At 45.0% G+C, this 8642-nt stretch overlaps 1 long non-coding RNA gene across 1 annotated transcript; it reads right to left on the bottom strand.

The window, feature by feature from the left end:
- Window positions 1-640: 640 nt before the first annotated feature.
- Window positions 641-3046, bottom strand: LOC123603429. The gene is made up of 3 exons (XR_006714877.1): window positions 2932-3046; window positions 2446-2683; window positions 641-973 (listed from the first exon to the last, which is right to left on the bottom strand). It is a non-coding gene; the product is annotated as an uncharacterized LOC123603429 (long non-coding RNA).
- Between the last annotated feature and the right edge of the window lie 5596 nt (window positions 3047-8642).

Raw genomic sequence — 8642 nt, 5'->3', positions numbered from 1 at the left:
CATATCCTATACATATCTATACATTCTATACATATCCTGTACATTTACAAACACGTATGTGTATTTTTGCCACGCCAACGTCAGCATCCCATACACGCTGTTGTGCTCCATTTAAATTTTTTTTGCATCACCGAATGGGTCTTGGAAGTCTCTTCAGATCAGTATCTGTAGAGCCGTCCATTTCTTTTTAACGGCTGCAAAGAATTCCAGATACGGCCCAATCATACTTTATGAGCCCACGAATTGACCGGTTTTATGGTCGGACAGACTGTTTCCCATCGTTTGTGATATCAAACAGTGATACAACGATTATCCTTCTGGAGCGACATTTCGCAAAAGGGGGAGCCCATCTGTAGGGTAAATTTCCGAGGCGTGGATTTGCTGACACCAACAAAGGGCATATGTGCAGGAACTCTGTTTTAATTTTTGCGTTCAGAAATACTGAATTCGATGAATTCGTGGGAAGCCCCCCAAGGGCGCCCAAGCAGCTCTCCAAAATTGCGGGTACCGGGCCCAGGGTGGCGGGAACCCCACGCTCGCCGCTGGCTCCAGCCCGTCGACCAGACCCGCCGACGGGTCCCGCAACCCCAGCCCGCCTCCCAGCGCGCGCCCCGCCCTGCTCGCGCCCCGCCCCGGGCCCCGGGCGGGAGCACCCTGCACGTGCGACTCCACGTGAGCCTCCCGGCCGGCGTGCAGCCCGGAACTACGCATGCGCCGGCTGCCGGCGAAAGTAGGTCAGACTCCTCCTCTCACGTGACCAGCTCCCCTCAGCTACCCTCGGCGCCTCCCCGCCGGGGCGCAGCCGGGATGCGCTCTGCAGCCAACGTGACGGGGCCGGGCGCGGGTGGGGGCGGGCCCGGTCGGCGAGCGCCCGGAGCCCGCGAGGATTCGCCGGTTCTCCTCCCTCCGGAGCGCTCCGCTCAGAAGTCGGGCGGGCAAAAGGGAGCGCGGCGCGGAGCCTCCGGGAGCCGGGCTGGAAAAGAAAGGGAGATGAAAGAGACCTCAAATCCCCGACACCCGACCAGGGCTGAGTCCCCTTCCTGCTCTTTGAAGCAGTGCTGCCAGAAAGGAGGGGACGCGAGCCGCGTTTCAGTGTAAACCGAATCTCCCCGACCGTTTGCAGTCCCATTTGTGTGAGGTAACTCTGACTTTCGTAGAAAGAAACTTTGTGAAAGGAGATATAAAAGGATGTTAATGGTTCCTGGAATATTCCATAGGCCCTACTGCTGAACTCCTACCCATTGCCCGCCAAAGACTCTCCTCCAGAGGGACTTTAAGCAGAAAGCGAGACCACCTTCCGGTAGAGATTTGAGAGGTGGGGGTGCTGATGGGGCTGGGTGTTTGGGAGAAAGCAGCCTAAAGTCAGCTGAAGCCTGACTTTTGTGTGTTAGGAATACTATTATTTCTTGCCCCTGCCCCTTCTGATTTTTAACTTGCTGCACAGAGCATAGGCTCTGCCTCAATGAGTTGCAATTCACTGGTGGAGACTGACAAGCAAAATTATTGGGATGGGCTATAAATCCTTTCACAGAGGTGTGCCCAGGTGTTATATAAGCACGGTGGGGGGGGGGGACACCGAGTACAGGGGTGGGTACCCTGAGTGTTCAAGTCTAAGTGGGAGTTAGCTGGCAGAAAAGTAAGGCAGAGGGGGTGGAAGAGGGCTCCAAACAAAGGAAACTACTAATAGTTACATAATATTTCCTTCAAGGAGCCCTTTACTATAATTGTCTTAGCCATGCATATGGTTGGAATGTATATTGTTTCCATTTATGTTATTCTAAGCCGGTCTTTAATGAACATAGTTGTGCATAATGCTTTTACCCCTCCACTTTTAAATAAGACCCAGGAGTGGGATGACTATATAAAAGATACAAATGTGAGATAATTTTTGATAAAGCATTGTCAGATTATGTTCCCCAAAAGTTGCACTAAGTTGTGCCAAGGTGGCATTTAAATATTTAGCATTCAGGCAGTAAGTCGCCCATTATTTTTTTCTTTAAAAAAAAATTTTTTTTAATGTTTATTTTTGAGAGAGATAGAGACAGAGCGCGAGCTGCAGAGGGGCAGAGAGAGGGGGAGACACAGAATCTGAAGCAGGCGCCAGGCTCCACAGAGCCCGATGTGGGGCTTGAACTCACGAAGCTCAAGATCATGACCTGAGCCAAAGTCGGATGCTTAACTGACCGAGCCAGCTGGGTGCCCCACCCATTATTTATTTCAAATCAGTGAAGCCTGATGAGATTAACACTTGGTTTACTAGAATGCCATAAATCGTAATACATGCATTTCTGGGTTTTGTGACCCATGATAAAATTCAAGTTGAATTCAGAAAAATGGAAACTGTCAGACCAGTGCATCTAATCCTTTACACGGAACCACCTAGCAGGTACAAGGCTGGGGTTGGAGGGAGGTAACAGTGAGACAAACTAAAGTGGTGCCACATACCTGTCTCTGATGGCTCCTTTCTTCCTGTGAATCAGGAGTAACAGGGAAGGTAGCTCCACACAAGTCAGAACAAGCTAAGAGGCTTCCACACAAATGTCAGAAAAGCAGCAGAATTAAAGAGGCCAGATTTGACCTAAGAGGCCAGTATACCGTGCAGGAGGAAGGCTGGGCACACGTTTGGGAACAAATTTCCAGAAACCTGCATGCTTCTCAACTTGGTCTCTGTTGGCATCTGTACCTGCAAAGAGTAAACAAGACTGTGACATTCAAAAGCACATTGAGGAAAAAGGGTAATTTAGGTAATATGGACAATGAAAACAGGATGTGTCTTGCTTGTTGCCTGTATTAAGCGAGAGCATTAAGGAAAACTGGAGCATGGTGTAGTTATAATTTCAGAGGCATGGATTTGCTCGTACTGCGCTGTTTCTTTGATATCCATTCTGTGTGTTGTGAAACAACCTCATGCTTTAGGAGCAGGGGGCTTACCTTTCCTGAGCTTCCGGTGTTGGCTTCAGTTGAACAAACAAATCAGGGTAGTACCATTGCCCTTCCTATGAGGCTTACCAGAGTCAATTGAACAAAAGCAAACTGAGTTTGAAGAGGGTCTGGCACATGCTTAGTGCTCAATGAACATTTGTTGTTGATACTCGTGTAACAATGACTGGTTCCATCAGAGGAAGCCTGGACTTGTTTCAGTGGTTGTGCTGACATTCTTTCTTCTTGGATGGGGGTGAAGAAGCATGTGTACCTGATGCCATCTTTCCACCTTGAGAGGAGCCAACCCAACCACATGCCTAATAAACAAGGAGGGGCAGAGGAGGCCACAGCCTGATCAGACTGTTCTTGCAGTCTCTGCTACCTCTTGACATTCTAGTTGTTGGAGATAAATACATCCCATTTGTGACTTCAGTTACTGGAGTTGGGTTTTCTGTCATTTTCACTACACGGTAAAGTGATGACACTGGCATTCCATTCTGAGCATAATGAACTTGTTAAAGATAAGGAGTAAAGCTTATCATGGATGAATACAGTGACTCAGCGTACTCATTTTCTAGGGCTGCCATAACAAAATACCACTGGATGGTAAGACAAGGTGTCTTAAAAGAAATTTGTTTGTTCACAGTTCTGGAGGCCAGAAGTCTGAGATCGTGGTGTTGGCGAGGTTGGTTTCCTCTGAGACCTTTCTCCTTGACTTGTAGATGGCCATCTTCTCCTGCTGTGTTCATATGGGCTTCCCTTTGTGTGTATCTGTGTCCTGATTTCCTCTTCTTATAAGGACACCATTCATATGGGGTTAGGACACATCCTAAAACCTTGTTTTAACTAAGTTACCTCTTTAAAGACCCTATTTTTGGGGCACCCAGGCGACTTAGTTAGTTAAGCATCTGACTTCAGCTCAGGTCATGACCTCTCAGTTTGTGGGTTTGAGACCCAAGTCAGGCTCTGTGCTGACAGCTCAGAGCCTGGAGCCTGCTTCAGATTCTGTGTCACCCTCTCTCTCTTTCTCTCTGCCCCTCCCACCCTCACACACACATACTCTCTCTCAAAAATAAAAAAAAGAATTTTTTTTTCAAGACCCTATTTTCAAATACTGTCACATTCTGAGATTCTAGGGCTGGGACTTCGTGATATGAATGGGGTGAGGGACACAATTAGCCCATAAACATTACTGATATCATATGGATTATTTAAAATCAGATCTCGGGGCGCCTGGGTGGCGCAGTCGGTTAAGCGTCCGACTTCAGCCAGGTCACGATCTCGCGGTTCGTGAGTTCGAGCCCCGCGTCGGGTTCTGGGCTGATGGCTCAGAGCCTGGAGCCTGTTTCCGATTCTGTGTCTCCCTCTCTCTCTGCCCCTCCCCCGTTCATGCTCTGTGTCTCTCTGTCCCAAAAATAAATAAACGTTGAAAAAAAAATTAAAAAAAAAATAAATAAAATAAAATCAGATCTCCTTCCTTAAGTTTCCTTCTCCAAGGGATTTCTTTAGGCGTGTGTGTGTATGTGTGTGTTTGTGTGTAGGGGCTAGGGAAAGGAAAGAGACTGAATTTGAAAGAGCAAGTATAGATCCAGAAAAACAGCACACAATGAAGTTCTGGCTAAGTCTACCCTTAAATATGTCCTCAAAGGACAGTTCACATTGATGACAGGAAAGCAAATGTACAGGTAGCTTTGGATATTTTACTATTAGGTTTATTTTTAAAAATTTTTTTAAATGTTTATTTTTTTTTTTTAAGAGAGAAAGAGATAGGGGCGCCTGGGTGGCGCAGTCGGTTAAGCGTCCGACTTCAGCCAGGTCACGATCTCGCGGTCCGTGAGTTCGAGCCCCGCGTCGGGCTCTGGGCTGATGGCTCGGAGCCTGGAGCCTGTTTCCGATTCTGTGTCTCTCTCTCTCTCTCTCTCTGCCCCTCCCCCGTTCATGCTCTGTGTCTCTCTGTCCCAAAAATAAATAAACGTTGAAAAAAAAAAATTTAAAGAGAGAAAGAGATAGAGTGTGAGCCAGGGAGGAGCAGAAAGAGAGAGGGAGACATAGAATCAGAAGGAGGCTCCAGGCTCTGAGCTGTCAGCACAGTTGACACAGGGCTCGAACCCACAAACCTTGAGATCATGGCCTGACCTGAAGTCGGATGCTTAACAGACTGAGCCACACAGGAGCCCCTGGTAATTTTACTCTTTGGGGAGATGGGTAACTTTTCTAAGGAAAATGTTTCAGGCCTAGGTGTTTTCTTTTTTGTTTTTTTCTCCCTTAACACTTGGTTAAACTGTTGGCACTTTATTATTGAAGACTAGAATCTCATTTCTAGACATGGCTGAGCCACTGTTTGTGTGCCTTCTAATGTCAGTAAGGCCAGTTTCCGAAAAAGAATGGAGAGCTTGGTTTGCATTCCTAGGTTGGTCACTGAAGCACATAGTTTATGCTGTAGGGAAAAGCTGTGTGACATGAAAGGAGTCCCTTCCCCACTTTGGGCTCAGTTTCTTACATGTAAAATGAAGCAGTTGAATTCCATGATTTCTAATGTCATTTCCATCTAATCATGTGATTGGATGAAAAGAAAGTATTTTGGCTTCTTCGTTGGGCTTTGTTAGTAAAAAGTGTATTGTCCTCAAAACCTCTTTCCCAGCATACAAGTGGCTAGGAAACCCTACCTGCATCAGGTATCATGGAAGACAATGAAGGTGCACATCTCTGAAAATGAAATTCATATTTCCCATCTTTGAACGTATATGCCCGTGTTTCATTGCACAGTTCTTCTAATTATTTATTCTTAACAGTGAGGAAAGGAGAGGGGAAGAATTTTTTTGTAGCGGAAACCACCATTTGAAGGGAAATATTGCATCATTGCTACTCAGGGTACCATCCCAGGGAAGTCATGCTCCAGCCCAGAGGTTCTTAACCAGGGTTGCACAGCTTAATCATCTTTTTAAAAATACACATGCCTAAGACTCTACTCAAAATTTTCAGTCGGTGAGTCTGGAGAAGGGCCTGAACATGTGAAAAGTTCTGCAGGTATAATGTCGTGCAACACCAGCTCTGAACTGTGGGTTTGGTCCAAAACCCTTACCTCCTTCCCATAAGTCATCCCAGGTCCTTTTAGTCATGATACTAAAACACCTTGTATTAAAAGTACAGCTCACGTTAATGGAAATGCATCTGCAATCAAGAGGGACAACTCTTTTTTCCCAATTTACATAGACTTTTAGTTGGTTATAAGAAAAAAAAATCTAAGTAATTCATAAAATTTTACCTCTGTTGCCATTCTGAATGCAGTTATCATTTCTGAAGCTACATATAATGTTTTGCCGCAGAGCGAATGTCCTCAAAACAACAACAGAACTTCGTATGGCACCTGCAATACATTGAGAACAATATTTGGTATCCGTGTCCTTTGTTATATCACCGAGGTACATTCTGGAATTACAGCGCTCAAATAAGAGGTTAGATTCCATTAACACTCCTGGAGGGTTGATTCAGGGAAATTGTATTTGTTTGCTGAACTGTAAATTAAACAGGTTCCAGGCTTCCACTCCTTCACATCTGCATCTCTGTAGCTGCGTATGGAATTTTTTCTCACTGGATGCCAGTAAGGAACATCCAAGGAGGGGGCGCCTGGGTGGCGCAGTCGGTTAAGCGTCCGACTTCAGCCAGGTCACGATCTCGCGGTCCATGAGTTCGAGCCCGCATTGGGCTCTGTGCTGTCAGCTCAGAGCCTGGAGCCTGCTTCGGATTCTGTGTCTCCCTCTCTCTCTCTCTGCCCCTCCCCCACTCACGCTCTCTCTTTATCAAAAAATGAATAAACGTTAAAAAAAATTAAAAATAGGGGCACCTGGGTGGCGCAGTCGGTTAAGCGTCCGACTTCAGCCAGGTCACGATCTCGCGGTCCGTGAGTTCGAGCCCCGCGTCAGGCTCTGGGCTGATGGCTCAGAGCCTGGAGCCTGTTTCCGATTCTGTGTCTCCCTCTCTCTCTGCCCTTCCCCCATTCATGCTCTGTCTCTCTCTGTCCCAAAATAAATAAATAAACGTTGGAAAAAAAAAAAAAAAAGAACATCCAAGGAGAACTCAAACGCAGAAAAACAACTTCCTGCTTCCTCCAGAAGTCCAGCTCTTGGAGCAATGGGATAAGCAGGTATCATGGGGCAAACAGCACTAGTTCAACCCCTAGCAACTCATGCCACGGCTAGTCTCCATGTGTAACTGGGCTTGTTGTATCCCCTTCTGAGCTTTAATACTCTTACCTAGTCTCCATGTGTAACTCGACTTCTTACACTCCCTTCTGAGCTTTAGTATTCATACCTAGTCTCCATGTGTAACTCGACTTGTTACATCCCCCGTTCTGAGCTTTAATACCCTTACCTAGTCTCCATGTGTGACTCAACTTGTATCCCCTTCTGAACTTTATACTCTTACCTGCACAGGGTGGAACTCACACTCATGGGGTAGGGTTGCCCCGAGAGGACCAGAGTAATGATAGTGTATATGAAGTGTTTGGCATGTAATAGACACCCTCAAGTGGTTCTTGGCATCATCATTATTATCTTCTTAGGGGAAAAAAATAGGTGCGATAAGCGAGGATTTGGTTTTTGTTCATAGTTTTCTCTTAATGAGAGAATTCAAAAGGAATTAGACTCAATTTAGAGCTCTAGTTTGTCTGCTGGTAAATAAGAATATGCCCACTCAGAAGTAGCCGCTTGTCTGTAGATGAAACACAGTATGTACAAATACCAAGGTATGTGTGATCTTCTGCAGGGAATACAAAGAAACCCTTAAACCTCCTTTGAACTGCACTTTAGGTGTGAATGAAAAACTTTACTTGAACTCTCATGAAACTCAAACTCCCTGGAGTTGAGCTGCTGCTACAATTTGGCACCATTTGTTTCAATATGGTGAAACTGGATTCAAATAGATAGTGCTATTTACAAGATCTCAATTCTTACAGAACCTAAGATTAGTGAAGTACAAAAGCAGGTGGCTGTAAACTGTCCCCTGGTCGTTGTGAGGGAAGGGGAGAAGAAAACTGAGCCTTTAAAATAAATTGACCTCTTAAAGTCCTGAACTTGCTTGGGGCAAATTCTGGTATCAACCTGAATATCTAGGAAAGTGGAAGCAAAAAGGAAGGAAGGGTTGTGATGTTAAAGTCCTGAACTTGCTTGGGGCAAATTCTGGTATCAACCTGAATATCTAGGAAAGTGGAAGCAAAAAGGAAGGAAGGGTTGTGATGTTAATATCAGGGATTCAAAATCAGGGAGAAGTATAACCACCATGAAGTATAACTATCATAAATCTTTTTGCACCAAATAACATAACAGAAAGATGTAACAGATAATATTGTTTAAATAACATATATAAACACCAACAATTTACCCCATGAGTAGAGAATACATGTCCTTTTCAAAGTGTTGAAACATTTATAAAAATAACTGCATATTCCTAACCTTACACCTAAAGGAGCTGGGAAAAGAACAAACAAAAACCCAAAACCAGTAGAAAGACGGAAATAATAAAGATTAGAGCAGAAATAAACAAAATAGAACAAAACAAACAAAAGACCAGTAGAAAAAAAGGTAACTATGTATTTGGATGGATTCAAAGAAACATTTGATTTGATAAATGCTCACATATGGATAAAATCTTCGCAGTGGTTATCTCTGAAGGTAGGGGCAGAATGAACTTTATACTCTTTTGTGTGGTCTTTTAGATTGTTT

The sequence above is a fragment of the Leopardus geoffroyi genome, chromosome E1 (assembly GCF_018350155.1).
Source record: "Leopardus geoffroyi isolate Oge1 chromosome E1, O.geoffroyi_Oge1_pat1.0, whole genome shotgun sequence".
Taxonomy (NCBI): domain Eukaryota; kingdom Metazoa; phylum Chordata; class Mammalia; order Carnivora; family Felidae; genus Leopardus; species Leopardus geoffroyi.
Note: the sequence above shows the minus strand (reverse complement) of the source record. Positions and strands in the feature narration are given on the sequence as shown.